The sequence below is a fragment of the Podarcis muralis genome, chromosome 4 (genome assembly GCF_964188315.1).
Source record: "Podarcis muralis chromosome 4, rPodMur119.hap1.1, whole genome shotgun sequence".
Lineage (NCBI taxonomy): Eukaryota > Metazoa > Chordata > Lepidosauria > Squamata > Lacertidae > Podarcis > Podarcis muralis.
This window is the reverse complement of record NC_135658.1, coordinates 17,565,542-17,591,413: the sequence shown is the minus strand read 5'-3', so window position 1 is coordinate 17,591,413 and position 25,872 is coordinate 17,565,542. Positions and strand designations below refer to the sequence as shown.

At 45.8% G+C, this 25,872-nt stretch overlaps 1 protein-coding gene across 4 annotated transcripts in view; it reads left to right on the top strand.

The window, feature by feature from the left end:
• The window catches only part of SLC36A4 (solute carrier family 36 member 4), a 104,555-nt gene that overhangs the window by 62,626 nt on the left and 16,057 nt on the right, over positions 1-25,872 (top strand). Inside the window, exon 11 of one of the 4 annotated variants that reach the window (XR_003706304.2) lies at positions 8,544-8,723. The exons of the other annotated variants lie outside the window; for them this stretch is intronic. The gene's annotated coding sequence lies outside the window, so the exon portion shown is untranslated. The remainder of the gene's footprint in view (positions 1-8,543; positions 8,724-25,872) is intronic. 4 annotated transcript variants of the gene reach the window in all.

Sequence of the window (25,872 nt, the reverse complement as noted above, 5' to 3'; positions counted from 1 at the left end):
AACTTCAAGATGTGGGCAATTTTTTAAAAAATAAAAAAAATGCATGCTTTGCTTATTGGGAAGTTGGGAGGGGGTAGTAACTTTCTCCCCATAAATGTAAACTTTGCTAATCATATTTAAAAGAAATTGGCGTGGGATTTTTTTTTAATTGAAATGAGCCCATATAAGGAAATTTTATTTAAGAATTGGTGCCTGAGGAAAGGGGAATTCTAAAGTAGTTTTCATCCCTTGGAAGCAGCACGAATTCAGGTTTATCAAGTTTTGAAAGCTGTTCAGTGCTACTTTTGCCTTGGCAGAATTTTTATCATGAATTTTTATTTGTTCTGTTCATGTATTTTAATTAGCAAACTGCACAACCAGCAGTTAATGCTGGTTAGGGATGTGAGGAGGGGAGGTTATTAAAATCCTGTATAATATGGTCTCAGGCAAACTAAAGGCAGGGAATGTAGACTGATGCTGAAATCACTTTGTGCCTGTCATTTGTGGAAGGGTAGAAAATATGGGAAATTAGGACTTCATTCCCCAACCAGGTGCCCGCCAGCTTATTTTGGACAAGGACTCCCATCAGCCCCATGCAACACAGAGTTGTAATGCAATATCTGGAAGGCACCAGATATTCTATTTACTTCTAATCAGTAAGTTTTTTCATATATAAATGGATGTCTGGGCATCCCTTGTACATTGGTACCTCAGGTTACAGACACTTCAGGTTACAGACGCTTCAGGTTACAGACTCCGCTAACCTGGAAGTAGTACCTCGGGTTAAGAAATTTACTTCAGGATGAGAACAGAAATCGTGCAGCGGCGGCAGCGGGAGGCCCCATTAGCTAAAGTGGTACTTCAGGTTAAGAACAGTTTCAGGTTAAGAACGGACCTCCAGAACGAATTAAGTTCTTAACCCAAGGTACCACTGTACTTAAACCTATAAATCTTACTATGAGCTATGGCGGGATTTTTATTTTATTTTTACTGCTGGAGTGGCAAACTTGAGGTTTCATTTATTAAAAGGCTTGGGATATGGATGTACTGGTAAATAGGAACCGGTATGCATTGAGGCTTCAGTTTGAAGTCCTTGAGAGAACTTAATTCATCTGTGCAACAGTGGGAGGCAACTAGGAACTGTCAATGGAACTGCTCATTTTTGACGGCTCATTTTATGCTGGCATCTGTAATAGGAATAGAATTCATTTAGTTTACAGATGAATGACCTAAAGAAAAGAATGTTGAGCAGAAAGGGTGTAAAGACCTTTTAGAACTTAAATAATTACAGTGTGGGTAGAGAATTTGTGAAAGATTTGTTTTGAGACCAAACTAGATGTAGACTTTCTCAAATAGTTTGGTGGAGTCTATGTGTTGTTGTTGTTAATTTATACACCGCCCATCTGGCTGGGTTTCCCCAGCTACTCTGGGTGGCTCCCAACAGAATATTAAAAACATGATAAAACACAAACATTAAAAACTTCCCTAAACAGGGCTGCCTTCAGATGTCTTCTAAAAGTCAGGTAGTTGTTTATTTCCTTGACATCTGATGGGAATCCATTCCACAGGGCGGGTGCCACTACCGAGAAGGCCCTCTGCCTGGTTCCCTGTAACTTGGCTTCTCGCAGCGAGGGAACCGCCAGAAGACTCTCAGAGCTGGACCTCAGTGTCTGGGCTGAATGATGGGGTGGAGAAGCTCCTTCAGGTATACTGGACCGAGGCCGTTTAGGGCTTTAAAGGTCAGCACCAACACTTTGAATAATAATAAAAAATAATAAATAACATAATAATTAATAATTAATTACTAAAATAATAAAAATAGAATAATATATCGTAATATATAAATTATTATTATATAAATTATTATTATTACTACTACTACTACTACTATTTATCATTATAGTATACCGAGCCCCAGCCCCAGACAAATCTAGTCTGTGAGATAGGGAAAGAAGGTTTTAACTCTCTACTGCTATGTTACTGTTCAGAACTGGAGCGTCTCACACCTAACTGTTTGCAACTAGAGGAAAGCTTCTAGAGGTTTTTAGGTTAGATGGCTTTGCATTATAATACCTCACGTAAGGGATACTGCAGAACAAAAATCCAAAAAGCTACAGTTCCGTGCAGCCTTGCTTGGGAATAATTGCTGTGGAACTTGGCCAAACTTGAGTCTGAGCAAACACCCCCGGATTTATGTGGCAATAGAGAGAGAAGCATTTTCAAGCATAACTTCAGACAAGTGCACTTATTTGCAGCTTGGCGGGTCATAGCTCAGTGGTGGCACTTGCATTCAGAAGGCCCCAGGTTCAGTCCCTGGCCTCTCCAGGTAAGACTGAGTTGAGTGGACTTGACTTGAAACCCTAACGGAGCTGCTTGCAGAAAACTATAGGTAAAGGTAAAGGTACCCCTGACCATTAGCTCCAGTCGTGACCGACTCTGGGGTTGTGGCGCTCATCTCGCTCTATGGGCCGAGGGAGCCAGCATTTGTCCACAGACAGCTTCCGTGTCATGTGGCCAGCATGACTAAGCCGCTTCTGGTGAACCAGAGCAGCGCACGGAAACGCCGTTTACCTTCCCGCCAGAGCGGTACCTATTTATCTACTTGCACTTTGACATGCTTTCAAACTGCTAGGTTGGCAGGAGCAGGGACCAAGCAACGGGAGCTCACCCCATCGTGGGGATTCGAACTGCCGACCTTCTGATCAGCAAGTCCTAGGCTCTGTGGTTTAACCCACAGCACCACCCGCGTCCCTTACAGAAAACAATACTTGAGGTAGATAGACCAGTGATTTGACTTGGAATGAGGCAGGTTCCCATGTTGCTAGTGAATCTCTCACTGAATAAGTTGTGTTAAGTTCTGAAAAACGCCCATAGTTGGCAACGAGGGCCTTCAATTTTGATACAAGGCAGTCTTTTGTCCGGTCTCATGGATTTAATGTATTGAGCCAGCTAGAATCTTCTGGAAGTTGGCTGGATTAGAAAAGCACCTGTGAGGCTTGGACAGCGTCCCTCCTTCCCCATCTGATTTTTCTAATCTCTTCCTGCTTTAGATACTTCTATTCCCTCTCTCCCGCACTCTAGTTTCTTCTGACTCCCTGCCAAATTCTTCTTCGGATTGGTGGTTATCTTAGGTTAGCATGCGAGAAGGCTGTGGATTACTCCTCCGTGCTTATGCAGATAAAAACCTCATCAACTTGAGTATTGCTTGCTCTTATACTTTGCATATGCAGAATAACCAAGGCTTGCAGCTGAAGAGAGTTGTCCACGTGAGTCTTCGGAGGGTGGTAAAAGCCAGCTTTTATTCACACACGACACACACAGCCCCCAAACAGTTCCCCCCCGCCTGCACTGGACCTTAAACTGCCTGTGGATCTCCTAGTTTCATAGCACTGCTTTTGTCACGTGGCAGCACACTGGATTTTATAAGAGGCATGTGAAATTAGGGTTGTTTTGGCTGGAGAGTTTCCTTCTTCCATTTGTGCTGGAACCTCGTGGTCCAGCGGGATTGGCAGAAGGGCTCAGGAGAGACAGAAAAGATGCACAATACCACACAAGACTTGCGCACTGGGTCCAGAGCCATAAGCGGATGACTCTTACCTTTATATCGTAGGCCACTTCCCAGCCAATGCACACATTCTTTTCTCTATCCAGGTAAGCACGAAGCATTATAATAGTGCAAAGGCCATTCAACCCAGGCAGAAGCACTCAAGGAGGACCTAGAGCAAGCCACTGTGAGGGGTTTGGCCTGCAGAGAGTCCCGAGAGCCTGATAGATTGCCTGGAGGGCACATTTGGCATGGGCTTCCCCATCTCTGGTATAGTGCTACCTCGGGTTACATACACTTCAGGTTACATACGCTTCAGGTTACAGACTCCGCTAACCCAGAAATATTACCTCGGGTTAAGAACTTTGATTCAGGATGAGAACAGAAATTGTGCTCTGGCGGCACAGCGGCAACGGGAGGCCCCATTAGCTAAAGTGGCACCTCAGTTTAAGAACAGTTTCAGGTTAAGAATGGACCTCTGGAACGAATTAAGTACTTAACCCGAGGTACCACTGTATAGTGTTTTAGCATACCTCTCTCATCCTTCTGCACACAGAAGAAAGCAAACTACTTTGCTGGAGAATGGTTCGTGGAAATGGCATGTGTAATGTGACAAATAATAATAATAATAATAATAATAATAATAATAATAATAATAATAATAATAAATTATTTGTACCCCGCCCATCTGGCTGGGTTTCCCCAGCCACTCTGGGCGGCTTCCAACAAAGACCAAAAATACATTAAAATGTCACACATTAAAAACTTCTCCGAACAGGGCTGCCTTCAGATGTCTTCTGAATGTCAGGTAGTTGTTTATCTCTTTGACATCTGATGGGAGGGCGTTCCACAGGGCGGGCGCCACTACCGAGAAGGCCCTCTGCCTGGTTTCTTGTAGCTTTGTTTCTCGCAATGAGGGAACCACCAGAAGGCCCTCGGCGCTGGACCTCAGCGGGCAGAATGATGGGGGTGGAGACGCTCCTTCTGGTACCCTGGGCCAAGGCCATTTAGGGCTTTAAAGGTCAACACCAACACTTTGAATTGTGCTCTTCACCAGGAACTCACTGGCGCTGGGATAGCTCAGTCGGTAGAGCATGAGGCTCTTAATCTCAGCGTTGTGGGTTAGAGTCCCACATGGGGCAAAAGATTCCTGCCTTTTGGGGTGGGGTGGGGGGTTGGACTAGATGACCCTAATGGTCCCATCCGACTCCATGATTCTATGAACCCAGAACAAACCCCCTAACCTAAGCAGGGTTCTTGATCTTTCCAGTATCTAATAAGACTTCCATATTGACTGGTCTGGTGGCCTACTCCTGCAGTATCTGCCCTGGAGCATGATTCGGTCTCATGTTGGTTGTTGGGAAAGCGGCATGCAGATATTAAATCAAAATTGGATCAAGCATGAAAGTGAGGCGAGAGAGGAATTAATAATTAGCACAAGGTCTGCCCTGGCAGATGACCCCTTCTTTTAAGTCAAACTGTTGTTGATCTATGGCAAATCCGGCAGCCGTGTATCTACAAGAAAGAATCCATTCTATCTTTCCTCTGCCCTGAATATTTCAAGGGTGATCGATCTGTGGTTTGAAAAAGTGTCCTTTTGCACAAGAATGTGCCATGCATAGAACCAGGAGTTTCTCGGCTCTTTTAGCTGGCTGGTGAAAGGTCATATTGGACCAAATCCAGGATAATCTTATCTGCCACTAAGCCATAAACTTCCACAATTAGAAGAGTAAGAGGCTAAGCGCCTGAAGACCACCAGAGTCCTCCAATACTCAGTTTGAAAATCCATGGCTCCAGAGCCCTTTGGACTTCTACTTTCCTGGTTTGCTTTTCTTGCTTGGTGCTGTAAATCTCTCAGAATTGTAGATTATGTTCCGCACCGCTGAGGACGAAGAAGTCACTGTGACTCTCAGCTGTATTAAGGGCAGTTTTAATTATTCGACATTCAACTTAACCACCATTTGATTACACAGTATTTATCTCTTGAGCCTGCTTTTTAATGCCGTCTCTCGCCAGACATTCTGCTGTGTGAAATAGCAGAAATTTACAACGTAATTGCATGGTTTTGTTTTCTCCAGCGCAAATTCCTATGCTTTAATGGCAGTTCAGCAATGCCAAACTCCACACTCATTTCCCCCTATTGTACACTTTATTTCTGCTTCTTTTGGCAGGTTATCCTTGGAAAAAGGGTGGTTGGTGTTGTTTATTTTTAAGGTGTCTTGATTCAAACCTCAATTGGAATCTATGCAAGATTCTACGGAGAAGGGTCTTCTGTACCCTATAGGGATCTGCCAACAAATCTAGTTGTCTCAGCTGTTGCACCTCCTATAAACCTCTAGTCTCTTGAGTTTAAACCTGGGGTGGCATATAGGTACTGTGCAGAGAGCCAAACTGTGACTTTTGAGTTACTGGTCTACAGCCTTTAGAAAATTAATGGGCAGAGCAATTTATGATTCAGATTCAATTTAGGGAGAAAATCCATCCAATAAACATTAGTGCTAGTTGGCTAAATTAGTCCTATTTGGGCCAGCGAGGAGACCAAGGGAGAATTAACTGTGGGATCCCAGAGTGGGTAATCTTCATAAAAAGGGGAGGGGGAGGGAAGGAAAGGGAATAAAAGATCAGGCTAAGTTCAAATTGAAAGCCAGGCAGAATAGCTCTGTCTTGCAGGCCCTGCAGAAGGAGGTTAAATCCTGCAGGGCTCTAGTCTCATGGGACAGAGCATTCCACCAGGTCGGAGCCATCACTGAGAAGGCCCTGGATCTGGTGGTGGATAATCTGACTTTCTTAGGGCCTGGGACCTCTAAACTATGATTATTCATGGACCTTAAGGTTCTCTGTAGGGCGTACCAGGAGAGGCGGTCTCTGGCCAGCACTATTGGCAGGGTGGTGGATGCTGCAGTGGCAATGCCACTCCGGCTAGACCTCCTGCTGCAGGCCAGTGGTTAGGATGACAGCCTAAGGTGCCAGGAGTGTTTTTAAAAAGTTGTCAATTAAACGCACAGAGCCGAGATGCCTCCACGCCCAGCTTGGTTTTTCTCTTCGATTTATTAAGTGCCTTTCTAATGGAATGCCGGCTGCCGCGGAAAATTTAGCTAGCTCGACTTTACGATATGCTCCCTCTAACATTTCCTGCAACAGATGCATGTGTAGGAATAATGCTTTTGTCTTTTGGGAGCCTTAGCAATTGCGAGCACACTGCTTCGGGCGGCTTATCCCAGGACTTAATTTGGATTTGGATCCCGCCTCCCATGTTTATATTAGCCTTGCAGGAGAGAGAAGTCAACCTGCGTAGAAGCTGTTTAAAGAAGATAATGTATTAGGCCAAAGCTTGAAGATACCTTAAGGGTTGTACCTATTCTCTTGGCAGTTCTTTCAGCTGTTCCCTCCTCCTCCTCCTCCTCCTCTTCCTCCTTGCACTTCTCTCAGAATGCTTTCGACGGCCTCCAATACCATATTTTGATTCTTTTAAAAAATGTATTCAACTTGTGGTTTGGCTGGTTGTGATTTGGGCATTTCTGATAGGGGTGCGCTTAATAGCTGATGTGGAAAAGTTGCAGTGGAACTTTTAACACTTAAAAAAGAAAAAGTTTTCAGCAGTGTGTGAAGCGTATTTGGAAAGCTGAGTGACCAACAGTTCAGTTAAATTCACTGAAGTCTTAGTAAGGAGTCTGCAAATGCACCTGTCATTTGACCACTGGCCTTTACTACCAAGATGCTCAGTTCCAGACGTGCGAGAGGGACCACAAGGTCTTGCTTGAAGCTTGTACGAAACCTCGCAGAGTCTCAAGAACCGGAGAGACATCTTGTTGGTTTTAAAGCGTTCCTTAGCTGAAGACGTGGCTGAAGATCAGCACATAACATGACAGTCCCTGTCCATAGGCTAAAAGCCACAATACAGAAGGAAAAAGGGGATGAGGAGGAAAGAGGAAAATGAGTTAAGCTCAGACACCATTTCTTCAAAGTTAAACATAATGGCCAGCTAGAATGGAAATTGGGTAGGGAGAGGAGAAGAAGAAGAAGAGTTTGGCAACCAAAATGGTCAAAGGCCTGGAAACGATGCCTTATGAGGAACGGCTAAGGGAGCTGGGCATGTTTAGCCAGGAGAAGAGGAGGTTAAGGGGTGATATGATAGCCATGTTCAAATATATAAAAGGATGTCATATAGAGGAGGGAGAAAGGTTGTTTTCTGCTGCTCCAGAGAAGCGGACACGGAGCAATGGATCCAAACTACAAGAAAGAAGATTCCACCTAAACATTAGGAAGAACTTCCTGACAGTAAGAGCTGTTCGACAGTGGAATTTGCTGCCAAGGAGTGTGGTGGAGTCTCCTTCTTTGGAGGTCTTTAAGCAGAGGCTTGACAACCATATGTCAGGAGTGCTCTGATGGTGTTTCCTGCTTGGCAGGGGGTTGGACTCGATGGCCCTTGTGGAGTGTACGTAATTGCTGTACTGTATTAATCTATGGTTTGGCTTAGTATGGGACCATGGTTTAGCATTCTCCAGACTAGCCACAAGCTGTAACCAAGGTTTGTCCAAGGTTTGGGGTAAGCTGGACCAGTGAATCAGGAGCCCAAAATAAGCAGAGAGGAGCCAAGCAGCCATGTTCTCCTGTCCTGGAGCCTGCCTGTCTGTTTGCCCATTCACACAAAACTTAGTGTGAATTTGGCTTAGCATGCCATGTGAACCAGGCCATGACTCGGCTTTCAAATTGACTATCTGTGCATCATGTGCTTGGCTATCTGCATTTCAGATTTTAAAAATACGCATGAGTTTGCAAACTCCCCTTGCGAAGGAGTTAAGCATTTTCAAGCTTAATTTTCTGCATGTGAGAAAAAGCTTACAGTGAAACATCATGTATGGGGTGCCTTTTATTATTAATGCCCGGAAGCTGAATCTTCATTGGATGCACATTAAAATGAGTTGTTTGTGCCTTACCAGTTATGGTTGGATTGGCTTTTCCTTGAGGGGCCCAGACTGCATAATTACTCTCTTAGTTAAAATTTTAATGTTGTCAACAGGCGTTGTGGAGGAAAAGGGATGTAGACACCTCACTGTATAGAAACTCTCCAAGCTAATTTATTATTTGGCACGGCTGGCGGCATACAAATCGAAACTTCAGGAAAAGTCCTCAAAGGAGGACTGCAAACCAGCTCTTCGAATGCGTCACGTTTAAAGCCCTAGAGGACTCATCAGTATGGGTAAGAATCAGTTCTAATTTGGTGTGAGTTTGATCTCGTTGCAGCATTTCAGTGGCTTTAAACACACACAGACACCATCAGTTATTTCACCAAAAACCCAGGCGTTCAGAGTGTTTTATTGCCAGGTGTTGATAGTTCAGTTTTGCTTGGTATGGGGCCTTGGAGTACTCTAATCAGATTTAGACCTTACGTCTGTCATCCTCTCTAGGGGCAGTAATAATAACGGGGAGTTCCTTAGCCAAATGCAGCCAAATGCAGGAAAAATATGTAATTCCCCAGAAAGCGGGCAGTGGTAGCAGCAGTGGCAAAAGCAAGTGAGCTTAGGGCTTGGTAAAGGTAAAGGACCCCTGACCATTAGGTCCAGTCGTGAACGACTCTGGGGTTGTGCGCTCATCTCGCTCTATAGGCCGAGGGAGCCGGCGTTTGTCCGCAGACAGCTTCCGGGTCATGTGGCCAGCATGACTAAGCCACTTCTGGCGAACCAGAGCAGCGCACGGAAACGCCGTTTACCTTCCCACCGGAGCGGTACCTATTTATCTACTTGCACTTTGACATGCTTTCGAACTGCTAGGTTGGCAGGAGCAGGGACCGAGCAATGGGAGCTCACTCCGTCACGGGGATTCGAACCGCCGACCTTCTGATTGGCAAGTCCTAGGCTCTGTGGTTTAACCCACAGCGCCACCCGCATCCCTATAGGGCTTGGTAGCTGCATATAAACCATATAAAGCTGCCTTGTACTGAGTCTTGCCCAGTGTCATCTTCTCTGACTGGCAGAAACTGTCCAAAGTCTGCAGCTGGTGTTCGAAATTAGCCAGGTGCTAGGCGCATTTTGCTCCTGCCTTTCGACCACTTGCGACCAAGTGAAGATGCCTGGGTGCCAGGATGGCTCCTGACATTACACCATCTGGGGATCATTGGATCGGGACTGTTTTCACACACTAATACCACATCCTGTAGAATTCTATCAGTTATATTTTATCTTCACAGTTGGAATGAATTTCTGGAGCCAAAACACTGTTTCTGCGCAGTCTGAGCAGGAACAGTCACCACGAAGAGAAAGAGATAGGAACAGGCTAATCCAAATGTGGACTGTCTCTGGATCAAGTGACTCTTCTTAAGTTCTCAAAGTTCTTATCCTAGCTGAAGGTTGTCATCGCTGGATCAATCACACAGACATTCTATTTTGGCCACTTTAACCTTGGTTTGAGGAGCCATTTAGCACCTAGCTTATATATCTTGAGTTTCTAACACTGATTAGTCTGCAGCAGATAAAGACCTTTCTCACCATCTCTCACCTACGATGATGTGCATTGGATCTGATCTGGGACTCTTCTGCATGTGGAGCATGTCCTCTGCACTGAGTGATGCAACTGAGTGTTGTGTGTGTCCCCAGGGTCTAGGCAGAAGTCTTTCCCATCGCCTTCTGCCTGGAAGGTTTTAACTGGAAATACCAGGGATTTGGCCTGGGATTTTGTGCCTTCAAAAGCACCTGCTCTTGTCACTGAGCTGTGGCCCTTCTGCCTCTCTTGCTAAGAGGCCGTGGTGTTTTCTGAGCAGCTCGGCTGGTGCCGTAACGAGACGCTCTGTTTGTGCAGCACCTTGGGTTTCCAAAAAGCTACCTTTATCATTTAATGCAGAGCTGCTCTGCCAACCCTTGAAGCAGCTTCTTTTCTTTTCCTTTTTTCAAAAAAACGTTGTTTATTCACAGCATTCTCTATATTGTTTCTACCATGCAGCTGTTGTGTGGAAATGCAGTATTCCAAAAAAGAGGAAGAAAAGCCCAGGCACAACTGGAAACTCCTCAACATGCTGATTATGGCTTGTTGAGCAATTGAGGCTGGTCCTCTATACTTAACTAAAATATACGGAGCGGTTTCCAGATATAGAGATGCCCAGTAGCATCAATTAAACTCTGGAGGAGGGTGGGCTGTAGTTTCTCTGTTGTCTGTTCATGGGGGGGGGGGTGTTGTTGGTTTCTCCAATGCAGGAGTAACATCTCAATTCAGCTGCAAGCTTGGCTTTTATGTCAGGAGATTGTTCTCAGGTTGGCAAAGTGGCGACGTTTTGGGTCTTTTCCAGTGAGGCCCCCGAAAAGAGGCCCCGCGTGTACAGTTATAGACCACCACTGAGTTGTAATATGGAAAAAGCTCCCCACCTCTCTCAGCATTGTAACTGCAATATTGAAACTGATTTCAGATGCATGTGGTGGTCCAATAATGGAAGTAAAGGCTGTGTGTGTGTGTGTGTGCGTGCACACCATATACCAACTAGTTTGGTACAGTTAAAAGGTAAAGGGACCCCTGACCATTAGGTCCAGTCATGGCCGACTCTGGGGTTGCGGCGCTTATCTCGCTTTATTGGCTGAGGGAGCCGGCGTACAGCTTCCAGGTCATGTGGCCAGCATGACTGAGCCGCTTTTGGCGAACCAGAGCAGCGCACGGAAACGCCGTTTACCTTCCTGCTGGAGCGGTACCTATTTATCTACTTGCATTTCATGCTTTCGAACTGCTAGGTTGGCAGGAGCAGGGACTGAGCAACAGGAGCTCACCCCGTCATGGGGATTTGAACCGCCAACCTTCTGATCAGGAAGTCCTAGGCTCTGTGGTTTAACCCACAGCGCCACCCGTGTCCCTTGGTACAGTTTGTTCACTGTTAATAGAGTTGAGTTGAAAGGGACCCTGAGGGTCATGAACTTCTAACACGCCACCTTGCCTTCCCTCTAAACCAGTGTTTCCCAAACTTTGGTTTCCAGCTGTTGTTGGACTACAATTCCCATCATCCCTAGCTAGCAAGTCAGGGGTGATGGTAGTCCGAAAACAGCTGAAGACCTAAGTTTGGGAGACACTGCTCTAAAGTAAAACGTCCCCAAAGCTGCAACTGTTCCCCATTGGGGAATTGCTCCATCCCTTTGATCATTTTGGTTGCCCTTTCTTGAACCCTTCCCAACTCTGCAGTATTCTTCTAGAGACGAGGTGATTGGAACTCTACACAGTTATTCCCAGTGCAGTCTTGCCATAGATTTGTGTTAATGGCATTATGACATTCGGAGACTTTTATTCCTGACCACGCTGCTGATTTTCCCTACTGTGGCATCCTTAGGAAAGGCCAGGGAGCAGCATGGCATCATTAGCAGAGAGAGGGGAGAGAAGAAGAACAGAATGGGGCATTATCAGGGACTGGACGGATGCTGGGCAGGGGTGGCTGGATTCTGGGCACTGGGAGAAATGGGGGTTGGAGGCTGACTTGGAAGAAGGGATCGGGGAATTGAGGGGACTTGTAACAACCGGGAGATGAGAGCCAGAGGCAGGAGAAGGTGCAGGATTGGGGAGTGAAGAACAGGTGAGGGAGGAGGGAGGCAGAGGCCAGGTTAGTGTAGAATCTAGGGCTTCTACGCCTCCTCCTGCTGCCCTCGCCTCTCCTGCTCCACTGTCTCCCAGGACCAGTAGAGGATGAAAGCGAGAGGAGCAGAAGGTTACACGCAGGCATAGTCTTCACCTGCTTGCGTGCAGCTCAGGTGGGAAAGACACCTAAGCTAAGGTTAGGGGCAGAGCCTCTCTGTTGCAGCAACAGCCTCATTGGGTGCACACCCAAGAGTAGCTGAGAGATGTGGAACTTAATGCGCATGCCTCTTCCTAACTTCTAAGTGTACTTTTGACAAGAGTTAATTCCGTGCCTGCCAGTATCTGCAGGAAAAGGGTCTGGCTGGCTGGCATCAACCCTGAACGGGAACACACTCTGCACTGCAGCATTTTCTTACAGGTTCCACCTAAAAAACATAAATGAAAAAAAAAAAAACTTACTTGCTGTTTTGTAGCACCAAACAAAAGATCCTGTCAGCTGTTGCTTTTGTTCACATCTTAGGTGAAACTCTAAATGAGTGATCAGCTCCTGTTTGTTTCAATTTTCAGTTTCAGTTTGAAACACTTAGAGCTATATAAATACTGCTCTCCAGAGAGTTAAGAAATGCTTTCGTTGCATAGCTGAAGCTCTTAAATGTTTCAGGGGAGAGGGGGAGAGAAGGCGCACCTCCAAGTATTCGTCACCGCTTTTGAATACGTCTCATAATCTGCAATTCCGGGCAATGCTCTTGAGACATAATCAACTTAGGCTTTCTAATGTATCTGGGAGAATTCTTGCAAATGTACTGTGACTTGCTTGTCTTTTAGTCGGTGCTTCACATCTTCCAGTGGGGGTGAAATGTTGCTGCCAAATACCCAGATTGGTGCCTTTCTCATTTTTGCAGCCTCTGCATTTATGCAACTTCACACTTTTGGCTTTCTCTGCAAGTTGATGTGAGCAAGCTATGTGCAACTACTTAGCTGAACTGGCTTGCTTCAGGAAGCCATAGTTCAGATGAACCACAGTTTAGGAGTTTGGACCTAACACTAAACTGTGGATAAACAAAAATGGAAGCCAATAACTTCAGGTCTCCTCTTAATGGCCATGCTGGGAGGGGGTAGAGAAGTTGGTGCAATGGGGGGTTTATTTTTAATTTTTAAAGAATATGGGGAAATACTGAAGAGAGAGAAACTTAAATCTCAGCAGAAACCCAGGAGATGATACAATCTTCTAGAGCCACGGACTCTTTGACAACCTGTCGGGAAGCTTCATATCGCTGCCTCTACAACTCCCCCTCAGACACTCCCTCCTTGCTCCTTTTTTTTAATTGCATATTGCCGCAGGAGGAAATTAAACCTTGTCTTGATTCTGTTCGCTTATACACTTGCGCTGGGAACCTCAGCTGAACTGCGGCAAAGAATCTCGAGCAAGAAAGTTAGCTGAACTTCCTGCGTCGAAGACCTGAACTACGTGAGCGAGGGATCACGCGGTAAAATCTTTCCTGAACCGTTCCACTTCTGATGGCAAGGGGGAGATGGCATGACCGAACTGCTGTTCCTTGCCCATGGAAAACTAGGTGCCAAGGAAAGGATTGTAGCCTAGCTTACTCCTGCTGAAGCGGTAACAGGCCTTAGTGAGCAGGAAGAGGCTGTGGCAGAGAACAGTCCAGAACCAGAGGCAAAAGAAGAGGCTTGACAGGAGAGGGAGGCAAGAGGCAGAGCTGAGTTGAGCTGGTGAGGAAGCCAGGCGCCACCACCACCCCGGTCTCCCAGGACCAGGAGAGGTATGAAGAGGGCGGAGCAAAGATAGGCAAGACCTCAGATTGCTTGTGAAGGAACAGGATGAGGAGGTTGGTTAGGCTGAGAAGCAGTGACTGGGCCAAGTTCACTCAGTGAGCTTCATTCTAGAGTGGGAATTTGAACCCTGGATTCCCACATCCTGGGCACCTAGCTGGGCACACACATCCTGGGCACCACACCCTAACCACTACACCACACTGGCTCTCATATTTGGATGTTGCTACCCAAAATTCTGGTGCTGGAGGAGACTCTTCAGAGTCCCATGGACTGCAAGAAGATCCAGCCTCTTTATTCTGAAGGAAATCAGCCCGGAGTGCTCACTGGAAGGACAGATCGTGAAGCTGAGGCTCCAATACTTTGGCCACCTCATGAGAAGAGAAGACTCCCTGGAAAAGACCCTGATGTTGGGAAAGATTGAGGGCACAAGGAGAAGGGGACGACAGAGGATGAGATGGTTGGCTGGTGTTCTTGAAGCTACCAGCATGAGTTTGACCAAACTGCGGGAGGCAGTGGAAGACAGGAGTGCCTGGCGTGCTCTGGTCCATGGGGTCACAAAGAGTCGGACACGACTAAACGACTAAACAACAGCAACAACCCAAAAGCGATGTTAACAAGCTGGACACGAAGTTCAGAGGATTCTAAATGATCTAGAAAAATAATTTGTTAGCATGAAATCCTATGGGGATAGGTTTATTGCCTAGAGAAAATATCAATTAGGGGTGGGCTTGGGGGGAATGATAAAATGTGCTTATGGATATTTAAATATTTAACACGGGGATTTAAATGATTTAGAAATTAGGAAATTAGCTGTTTAGAAGTCTCTCAAAGAAGAATGGAAAATGCCTCTGCCTATGTCCTCGAGGCGTAATAAAATGAAGGTAGAGTTATCTTTCTTCATTCCAGATCATTTCAACCCTGCTCACATTCAAGGGTCTAGGTCAACTTGCAACTGCTAACTTAAAAACTACCAGCAACCGTGTAATATTACATTAACAATATTCCCAAAAATTACATTAAAAATGCCTCGAAGCATTAAAATAAGCTTAGCGCAGTGCTCTGTAATAAGATATACAGGCCAGCTTGAAACTATTTCACTTACATAATAATGAATGGAGTTAAACATAGAAGAAAGCTTCCCCATTTGTGTTTGGAATTAACCATGCCTTAAATCCGCCTTCCCCAGCCCATTTTGCGCCAGATGTTTTGAACCCAAAGTCCCACGATCCCCACCCAGCACAGCTAATGGTCGTAGACAGCGGAAATGGGCGCCTAGAACATCTGGAGAGCACCAGCTTGGGAAGGGTGGCCATAAACAGACAGAGATGCCTAGGAAACAGGACAGCGTCGGGTCTCTTTGTCTGGAGGGTTGAGGATAAGGCTGAATAGGGGTCTTCTGGCAGTTCTATACATGGGGGTCCCTTTTTCAGGTTTAGACCAGAAGGCCCATATATTGCTCAACTCAGATTCCATCGTGGCATGAAGGCTGGCGTTGTATTCACTAACGTTTACTCAGACTAGACTTGATTACCGTATTTTTCGCTCTATAACACGCACCCGACCATAACACGCACGTAGTTTTTTAGAGGAGGAAAACAAGAAAAGAAATATTCTAAACGAAACAGTGGATGTATGATTTTTGTGGTTCATGCTGTGGCCACAGACATGTGATCTGACGATGAGTTTGGGGTAGCCCAATGCAAAAATCCTGAGGTTCCATGTGGATCCGTGCTTTGTAACCACGTTTTAAGTGGGGAGGGAAGGAAAAGTACTCAAGGGACAAGGAGCATGCCTGGGGTGGGTGGAGAAGGATGCTGCTAATAATGTAGAAGAGGGGTATAAGGGGAGAAGGCTCCTCTCCTCTCCCGCTTTGCTCCTTTAAAACAAGCAGGCTCTGCTTCTCTTCCTCCTCCCCGGCTTAGAGAGCTGAAAAGCTTTGCTGCTATTTAGCGAGCTGAGTGGGGAGGAGAGAAGGACAGAGAGCACGGTTTAAAGCAGCCAACCAGACAGTTTCAAAGCGAGCCACGGAGGAGGGAAGGAAGGGGAACCATGGATCCTCTGCTCACGACTGCAGCAGATCCGCCCCCGCCACCCGTAGGCATTCACTCCATAACACGCACAGACATTTCCCCTTACTTTCTAGGAGGAAAAAAGTGAGTGTTATGGTGCAAAAAATACGGTAATTTAATTGCCATGGCTAACTTCAGTGCATTAATTTCAGTGGGTCTGCTCTGAATAAAAGTTAATTTGTAAACCCCGTTCTCTCCCCCACCCTTCTCTCTTTGTAGCTGTATTTTCCAGTTTTCCTTGCTGACCAATCAAGAGATTACCCTCACCTTCTGTTTTTGCCGGAGAGAAAAATTTCAGTGAAAAGGCCACTGTCGGCCGATCCCAGGCACTCTGTTGCCTTTGTAGCTTTACTTTACATAGTCCACGTCCACTGGCACACAGCTATTGGGGGGGGGGGTCCTAGGTAGTAGCACATTGATTATTAACTAAATTGGAGAAATTTTATGGTTTGTGCATGATTAGTTTCTGGGCCCAATTAAAGGTGCTAGTTTTGACCTAGGTAAAGGTAAAGGTACCCCTGCCCGTACAGGCCAGTCTTGCCAGACTCTAGGGTTGTGCGCTCATCTCACTCTATAGGCCGGGGGCCAGCGCTGTCCGCAGACACTTCCGGGTCACGTGGCCAGCGTGACAAGCTGCATCTGGTGAGCCAGCGCAGCACACGGAACGCCGTTTACCTTCCTGCTGGTAAGCGGTCCCTATTTATCTACTTGCACCCGGAGGTGCTTTCGAACTGCTAGGTTGGCAGGCGCTGGGACCGAACGACGGGAGCGCACCCCGCCGTGGGGATTCGAACCGCCGACCTGACGATCGGCAAGTCCTAGGCGCTGAGGTTTTACCCACAGCGCCACCCGCGTCCCCAAGTTTTGACCTACAAAGCCTTAAATGACTCCAGACTGCAATACTTTAAGGACCACCTCTCCCCATATTCACTGACCCGGTCCCTGTGATCACCATCTGAGGCCTTTTCTTTGTGGGCCTCCGCCACACGAGATGGCAACACGAGAAAGGGCCTTTTCTGTGGTGGCTCCCCGCTTGTGGAATGCTCTCCCCAGGGCGGCATGCCTGACACTTTCACTACACATCTTTAGGCACCTGGCAGAAATGTTTCTCTATAACCAGGCCTTTGGCTGATTAAACCATCCATTCTCTTTTAATTGTGTCTGTGGGAGCAGTGTTAATGGTTTGTTTTTGCTTCATTATGTAGTTTGCGTTCTCATTTTGCATTTTTATGACGTGAGCCTTCAGATGAAGGGCAGTATACAAATCTAATGATTAATAACAACAGCTGATAATAATTTGTGCTCTGTGTTTTAACATGAGATAGTTCTGATGACCATTATAAAGGTACTGACCGTCTGGTAGCATGCTGATTATTGATGTATCTGCTGAGATGATAAGGTAAAGGTAAAGGGACCCCTGACCATTAGGTCCAGTCGTGACTGACTCTGGAGTTGCGGCGCTCATCTCGCTTTATTGGCCGAGGGAGCCGGCGTACAGCTTCCGGGTCATGTGGCCAGCATGACTAAGCCGCTTCTGGCGAACCAGAGCAGCACACGGAAATGCCGTTTACCTTCCCGCTGGAGCGGTACCTATTTATCTACTTGCACTTTGACATGCTTTCAAATTGTTAGGTTGGCAGGAGCAGGGACTGAGCATTGGGAGCTCACCCCGTCACGGGGATTCGAACCGCCGACCTTCTGATTGGCAAGTCCTAGGCTCTGTGGTTTAACCCACAGCGCCACCCGCGTCCCTTTGCTGAGATGGTGGTGTTGTGTTATCTGGAATGCTACGCAGTCGGTGTGCCAGAGGGTTTAAGAGTGTTGTGTGCCTCTTAATACCTATGATTGCAGAGCTACACACTTCACCTAAGTGTGGGTACAAAGTTAATCTTGCCTTTAAATAATTGAGGAACTGGGAGTCAGCCGTTCAGTTCTTTAAATACTCCCCTCTCCTCTTTGTGGAGGGCAGGAGGGTCATGTAGCTTTCCCCTTGTCCAGCATGAGTGTGTACACAGCTGAATGGACTGGCAAGGGAATCCAAAGAGATGTGAGGTTACACAGAGGACAGGAGGGGTGTTCGAAAATAACCACAACAGCTTATTAAAGTCTAGCTTCAACAAACAAGGTTATCCAAGAAAGCTGCAGAGACCTTATGGATTTTGTTACATTTACTGCTTCAGATAATCTATTTTTGTAGTAAGCTATTTATACAACAACCGTTGTAAGCTAATACAGTGGGAAGCCAAAAATATGAACTGGCTTGCGCTGGAAGCTCTTCGTCCTCTTCCACGCAGGGGGAGAGTGCTTTACTCTCAAGTTTCTTGTGGACAATGGTTTTTTCCCATACTGAAAATAGCTCATTCAGTGTTGAATTGTGCTTGCTTTCCACAATGAGGGGGCCAGAAGAATGGTGTACTCAGTGGTAGAGAACCTGCTCTCGATGGTTCAATCCTTGCCATCTCCAGTTGGCCTAGGAAAATACCAAGCTAGATGGAAAAATGGTCTTCCATAATATGAGGCAGTTTCCTAGATTGTCTGCCTTTTGCCGATGCAAAAGAATTCATACAGATAGCTCAACTGGCTAGAGCATGAGACCCCTTAATTTCAGGGTTGTAGGTTCGAGGCCCATGTTGGGTGAAATATTCCTGCCTTGCAGGGGGTTGGGCTAGATGACCCTTGTGGCCCCTTACTAACTCTGCAGTTCTATGATGCTGTAGTAAGGGAGCTCTCCTGCCAAGTTAGGCGGTTCTAGGAGAGCACCATTCCATAGGCTTTCCTGCTTTTCAGGAGCTGAGCTTCCTAAAGCAACAATTTGCAGCTGCAAGGCCCTTTGCTCTACATTGCTGTTAGAGAAGATAGAAGGTGCATCTAGAGAACACTACCCAGGAGTGCCAGTATGCCAAGTCCATGATCATTTTTTAAAAAAACTTGCTAGCAGAAGACTGGGAGTATGAGGAGATGTTTTGGGTGCTCAGATCACCATGGAAGCCTCTTTCGTGCCTGGGAGCTTTCCAAGGTCCTGAACCTGTGCTTCCTATCTGGACTTGCTTCTAGGAACCTGGTTTTAGCAGTCCATTAGTTGCTACTCAGTCCTGAGCCATGTGTAGCTACAGCCCGATGCCCCATGTAATACACCGTGCAGAGTAATGTGTGTCGTATGCCATAGCAATTTTCTGAGTCAGGGCATAAACGATAGCAAGCCATTAAAAATGGATTGCCATACTGTAATCTGGAGGAATCAAGTTCTTGTTATAGCTCCACGCTGCTCTGGATCGCTAGCAGGGTTTTAGGGTTAATTGCCAAGTGAAGTTCAAGACCAGTATTTTGTGTCTTGTAGAACAGAAGCTTAAAAAAACAACATTTCCCCTACTTTTGTATTTTGTTGGTGGTATGCTTCAGGTGATGAAGATGGCATGAAAGACAATAAATGTAAGATGTACCTTGCCATGACCAAATCAAGAAACAGTTTCTCGCTTAAGTGAACTTTCATAGACCGTTTTTGCCGTGGCCTAGCCAGGTTGGAAGAGGGTGACGTGTCAAAGGTTTTCCAGTGAGATGCAAGGCTGAGTAGGCATTTGAACGGAGGTCTAATTACCCAATCCAGTGGGACAGGGGCAGCCAACATGATGCACCCCCGATGCTGATGGACTCTCTAGCCCAGGGGTGTCTAACTCAAATTCATCGGGGGCCGCATCAGCAGTTTGGTCACCCTCAAAGGGCTGGTTGTATCTGTAGGACTTACAGTACAGGAGAGAAGGGTTCAGGCAGCCGTTGGATCTGTCACATCACAGGATGGCATACGCTCAATATAAAAACAAGTGGAGGTTTCCTGAATGCATGTAAAGTGGAGGTTTCCTGTGTAGAACGGCCGGTGCCGCTAGAGGGCAGACGTTCTCTGGCTTGTAGGCTGCAGCGCATGCGCTGAAGAGGCAGCTTTCTTGTGTCAAAAAAAAAAAAGCGAGAATAAAAGGTGAAGGCTACACGGGCCACATGACGAGGTCTGGCGGGCCGGATTCGGCCCGCGGACCTTGTGTTTGACACCCGTGCTCTAGCCCCAGCCAGCCTGATCAGTGGTTGGGATAATGGAAATTCTGGTCCAGTACCACTCACAGGAACTCCACATTGGCTATCCCAATCTAAAGTAATGCTATTGCCTCTTTTGTTATTGGGTTCTTAGAAACTCTGTAAATTGATTGTACTAGAAACATACCAAGTTGCTTTTTAGAGGGGGCTTTTTAGAGCCATGAGATTAACTGTTCTTCCATTTCAAGTGTTCACAATGTTGTATTTCTATGATTATCAGCTAGCTTTAATTTGACTGTATTTCCCAGTGCTGTGCTGCATTAACACTGAAGCAACTCTGCGGTAGTTAAACCTACATGCTTGAGTACCGGTGGAAATGAATTATAAGCACAAATAAGACACTCTTACTTTGCAAAGCTAAAGTTGTTGCACAGGTAAGCTTGAAATCGTTATTTGTTTATTGAAGTCCGTTCAAGGGTGGGCTTAGAAATGATGAAGTGATGGTGAAGCTTATTGATCGGTGCTCAACATGGCACATGCCACTGAGGGGCATGTTGCTTAGCTGTGAAGTTTCAGTAAAGTTTTGTCAGAACTGTAGTCCAAAATTTATTGGCGTGAGTTGGTGGGTTTGCAAAAGGCTACATGGGAAGAGTGTTCGGATACTGCCAGAGAGACAAAGGCCATCATGCCTCCACGCCGTCTCCCGGTCTCCCGTGGAAACAGTATCAGTCGATTAGCAACACGAGCCTCAGAAATAGCTGTCCACATTCCAGGACTCGTGCACGCCCTTTTTGCAGAGTTTCCACAATGAAAGATTCACACAGGAGAGCATATTTTACAGATTTATTCAACGTTGGTCAGAACAAAGGAAAAACATGACTGCCTGCCTTCGTGTGGAGGCAACAGACTGAAAACAAAAGCTATATACAAAACAGAAACTTCCTGTGAGCAGGAAGTATGCAGGCTTGTGACACACAACAGCCCGCTCCCTTTTTAAGGTGGAACGGAAATATCCTAACAAAGAGTACAGTCAGTTAGTGCACAATAGCAAAACCCTAAATATTAAGACCATCCCTTGAACGTGATGCCACAGTTTCATTTTCTATGATACACATAGGAGGCTGTTCAGTTTTGTAGTGTTCTGATTCTTAATGAGCTGATAAAAGCTGGCAAGGATAAACTAGGCTGTGGCTGGATGAAGACATTTTGATCCTGTTACAGATTCACTGTCTTGGGGTGTTGCAAGTGCCACGTGACTCAGTCTGTGGGTTTGGACAAAATCTAACAGGGTAGAATACAGTGATGCAACATTCCATCGGGGCAAGCATCGCATCTTGATCCCACCTCCTCTCCCTGTGAACTATTCCGGGGGTTCTCCGGACTGCCCCCCACTTCCAGTTTCAGAGGGCGTTGCAGGGGGTAAGGAAAGGAAGGGAAAGCCCCTTTGTGTGAGCGGAAGTCCTTGCAGAGGTTCTCATTAGGTGAATCCTGTCCACAGATTTTTCCCCACCACACGGTGCGTTGTGTGTGTGTGGTTTTCTTTTATTGTCCTAATTAATTTTGTAAAAGTCAAGGCTGCAGATCATAAATAACAAGCATGCAAGGGAATTTCCCAGAATTGTAATAAGGGTAAGTAATACACACACAAATACACACACACACACACACACACACACACACACACAGAGTGGTACCTCAGGTTACAGACACTTCAGGTTACATACACTTCAGGTTACAAACTCCGCTAACCCAGAAATAGTACCTCGGGTTAAGAACTTTGCTTCAGGATGAGAACAGAAATCGTGCTCCAGCGGCGCGGCGGCAGCAGGAGGCCCCATTAGCTAAAGTGGTACCTCAGGTTAAGAACAGTTTCAGGTTAAGAACGGACCTCCGGAACGAATTAAGTACTTAACCCGAGGTACCACTGTATACAGAGATAGATATACTGATCCCCTCCACATGTTGATGTTCCCCTTCTCCTCCTTCCCCACTTGATATTCTCTCCTTCCCCTTCCCCACTTTGATGGTTAAATATATGGAATTAAATCTTTCTGCCCTTTTAGTACTACCCTCTACATAAGATGAAGGGAGGCGCTGATTCTGCATCTGTGTACAACTCAGTCCTATTAATGACTCGGTCACTGGAAGGAGAATTCATATTCTGAAGAGTTCTTGTTTTTTGCACACTTTTGACCAGCTGCATCTTAAATGAAAACGGTTCATTCTTTCTGCATTTTTAAGAAGATTCAGTTAGGTGTGGAAACATTAAATATTTTAACCAACATTTGTCTCTAGGCATATCTCTGATACTCGTTCAGTACTTGCATATAAGCCTTGTAAGAGCTGTGAGAATTTTAGTTACCAGGCTGCTAAGACTGATTTTCAAAACCTCTGTTCATTTGTTTTATTTTTAATGGGGTGTGGTGAAAGCAACTTGCTTTATTGCTTTTGCTTTCTCCTAACATGCCTGAAGTCACATTTGCTATTCTTCTCATCTTCTGTTGTCTCCCTCCGTACCACAACACCCCCAAGCTATGCATGAGGGCACTAGAAATAATATTGCATGTGTCCTTAAGATCCTTACAAAAGTATCTGAAATCCGAATCCTCTTAGATAATGCAATTTCTCCCTTTAAAAAAAAGTTAGGAAAGGCTATTTTGCAAGAGGCTGGCTTTTCCACAAGCCCTCCCAGCGGCCTTTTTCTTCTTAGTGAATTAGCTGGGCTTACGAGAGTTGGAGTCCCACAACACCTAGTGCAGCGGTTCTCAACCTGTGGGTCCCCAGATATTTGTTGGACTACAACTCCCATCACCCCGACCACTGGTCATGCTGGTAAGGAATGATGGGAGTTGTAGTCCAGCAACATCTGGGGACCCACAGGTTGAGAAGCACTGACCTAGAGGGTCACAGGTTCCCCAACCCTGTATTATTTTATTATCCTTGCAACCCTACATGTCTCTCCCATATCCGTCTCTACAGCCACGGCAGGCGCTGTAACCTTCCGGCAGTTTGACTTCACCCCAAAGGCGCACTCCTCCGTTGTCTCCCGAGACAGACGGATGGTGACAACAACAGAGCACTCTACATCTATCTGGATCCTGAGTTATCATGTTGATGTTGTTTAGTCGTTTAGTCGTGTCCGACTCTTCGTGACCCCATGGACCAGAGCACGCCAGGCACCTCTGTCCTCCACTACCTCCCGCAGTTTGGTCAAACTGATGCTGGTAACCTCGAAAACACTATCCAACCATCTCGTCCTCTGTCGCCCCCTTCTCCTTGTGCCCTCCATCTTTCCCAGCATCAGTGTCTTCTCCAGGGAGTCTTCTCTTCTCATGAGGTGGCCAAAGTACTGGAGCCTCAGCTTCACGATCTGTCCTTCCAGTGAGCACTCAGGGCTGATTTCCTTAAGAATGGATGCGTTTGATCTTCTTGCAGTCCATGGGACTCTCAAGAGTCTTCTCCAACACCATAATTCAAAAGCATCAATTCTTCGGCGATCAGCCTTCTTTATGGTACAGCTCTCACTTCCATACATCACTACTGGGAAAACCATAGCTTTAACTATACGGACCTTTGTTGGCAAGGTGATGTGTCTACTTCTCTTTGTTGGCAAGGTGATGTCTCTTCTTCTACTGAGTTATCATAGCCCTGCACAATTTTATGACTCACCAAGGTGAATGCAGCCTACTGGTTGTGGGTTTGACACCCCAGGAGCTGGGTGGATTTCCTCTTGTTGCTGTTTCCCTATGCGTTGAGCACCTGTGAGGCCATATTGAAGGACTGGTACTCTCTGTCTTGCTGAGTCATCCCCACTCTTTTTTCTTTTTGGTAATAGCAGGGTTTCCAGAGCTGATAATCTCCAGCCACTCTTGAGACCTTTTTTTTTAGCCGATACTTCCCCAGTATTCAAACGCCCATGCTGAAACCAAACACTGGCGTAATTGTCTCCTTTTAACATGTCCTTTTATGCTGACATTGAACTTCAGAGTCGTTTATATCAGCAAAAAAAGTGTGTGTGAGAGAGAGCAAAATCCTATTACCTTTAACTGTCTGTTCATTGATTAATTATTCAGGAAAAGTAAATATATAATACTAGATTTAAATTAAACTTTAATTAAAGATTTTATCTGAAAACCTGCCTCTTCGAGGCCTTCTGATGTTGTGTGATGCTTTAAAAAAGAAAAAGGGGGGAAAAGAAATTCCTTTTAAAGGAGGGATTTGAAGCTTAAATGTTTTTTAACTGCAAGGTAACTGTTTAAAAATTCTTTTAAATGTTTGCTCTTTGTGTGGGTGTACCAGTCTCTTGTTTTTGTACACGTGAGATTCCCCTTTTGGCTTCACAAAGTTTGTATCCAGAGACTGAAAATGGGGCACGCTGGTACTGAATTTATGTCTCTCCTTGGAGCCATAAACATCTGCTTTTGTTGGTAGTTTCCATGAACGATAAATTATCACATTGCATTGATGAAAATGAGGCCTCTGAAACCCAGTTTCTTGTCTTGGTCTGGTCAGTACGTGGATGGGAGTTTGAGGTCTACTGTAGAAAGGCAGGATCTGTATATAATGAGATAAATATATTGGGGCTGCTGTCCAATTAAAGGAATCTTAGTTTACCCATCATAGGAGACTGCCCGTTCATCAGTTAATGGATTGCATCTGCATAAAGGTGCTTGTGGGGAAACAAAATTGTAGGAAGTAGGCCACTATACATTGAAACAGTATCATATCACTTTAAACAATCATGGCTCCCCCCCCCAAAAAAAATAATCATAGAATCATAGAGTTGGAATAGACCACAAGGGCCATCGAGTCCAACCCCCTGCCAAGCAGGAAACACCATCAGAGCACTCCTGACATATGGCTGTCAAGCCTCTGCTTAAAGACCTCCAAAGAAGGAGACTCCACCACACTCCTTGGCAGCAAATTCCACTGTCAAACAGCTCTTACTGTCAGGAAGTTCTTCCTAATGTTTAGGCGGAATCTTCTTTCTTGTAGTTTGGATCCATTGCTCCGTGTCCGCTTCTCTGGAGCAGCAGAAAACAACCTTTCTCCCTCCTCTATATGACATCCTTTTATATATTTGAACATGGCTATCATATCACCCCTTAACCTCCTCTTCTCCAGGCTAAACATGCCCAGCTCCCTTAGCCGTTCCTCATAAGGCATTGTTTCCAGGCCTTTGACCATTTTGGTTGCCCTCCTCTGGACACGTTCCAGTTTGTCAGTGTCCTTTTTGAACTGTGGTGCCCAGAACTGGACACAGTACTCCAGGTGAGGTCTGACCAGAGCAGAATACAGTGGCGCTATTACTTCCCTTGATCTAGATGCTATACTCCTATTGATGCAGCCCAGAATTGCATTGGCTTTAATCCTGCGAACTGTAGCTTGTTAGGATGTTGAGTGTTGTGAGGAGACCCCTGTTTCCATCACAGAGCTATAATTCTCTGTGTAAACAGTCAAATCCCCCATTCTGGCAAATTGTGGCAATTGTAGCTCTGTGAGGGGACCAAAGTTCAGACAAACCTTGTACCACAGCTTCATTTAAAGTGTGGTAGGGGGACGTGGGGTGGGTGTCCTTTGGAGGCTGGTTCTAACCTGTGGGCCACCATTTGGTATGTTCTGGATTAGGGTGTTATTCAACTGATCTGCAGAAATCTGTTGCAATCACAGGCACGTTTACCTGAGAATAAGTCCATTTGAATGCCAAGGATCTTCTTGAGTAAACATGCCTAGGTTTGAACTGTGTGGGCAAGATCCAGTGTTGGGCCAGTGGGTTTTCCTTTTCCACTCCTCCTGCCATAATGCCCTGCAGCTTTATAGTGATCCGTCAGTCCTCTGGAGTTTGTTGTGCAAGTGAGATGCCATAATTGGATATAGAACCTTTTCCAGTTCACCCATTTGCCTAATAATTTGGGGCACATG